The sequence below is a fragment of the Lupinus angustifolius genome, chromosome LG09 (assembly GCF_001865875.1).
Source record: "Lupinus angustifolius cultivar Tanjil chromosome LG09, LupAngTanjil_v1.0, whole genome shotgun sequence".
In the NCBI taxonomy this organism is placed as follows: domain Eukaryota; kingdom Viridiplantae; phylum Streptophyta; class Magnoliopsida; order Fabales; family Fabaceae; genus Lupinus; species Lupinus angustifolius.
The window spans coordinates 15,246,187-15,246,459 of NC_032017.1; positions in this window are offsets into that span (position 1 = coordinate 15,246,187).

A 273-nucleotide genomic window follows, 5' to 3' on the forward strand; every position below is an offset into this window, starting at 1 on the left:
GCCACGTTAAATTTTTAGAAGTTTAATATTTGAAGCATTTACACACGTTATGTATTCATATTATAATAATAATGTAAATTATTTTGAATTATAGATAGTTAACTTTTTTATAGCCAAAATATTAAATGATTTATGCAAAATATTATTTAACCACGTTATAGGTTAACTTTTTTAGGCAATCGTTAATTTAGCCACGTTAAATTTTTAGAAGTTTAATATTTGAAGCATTTACACACGTTATGTATTCAGATTATAATAATAATGTAAATCATT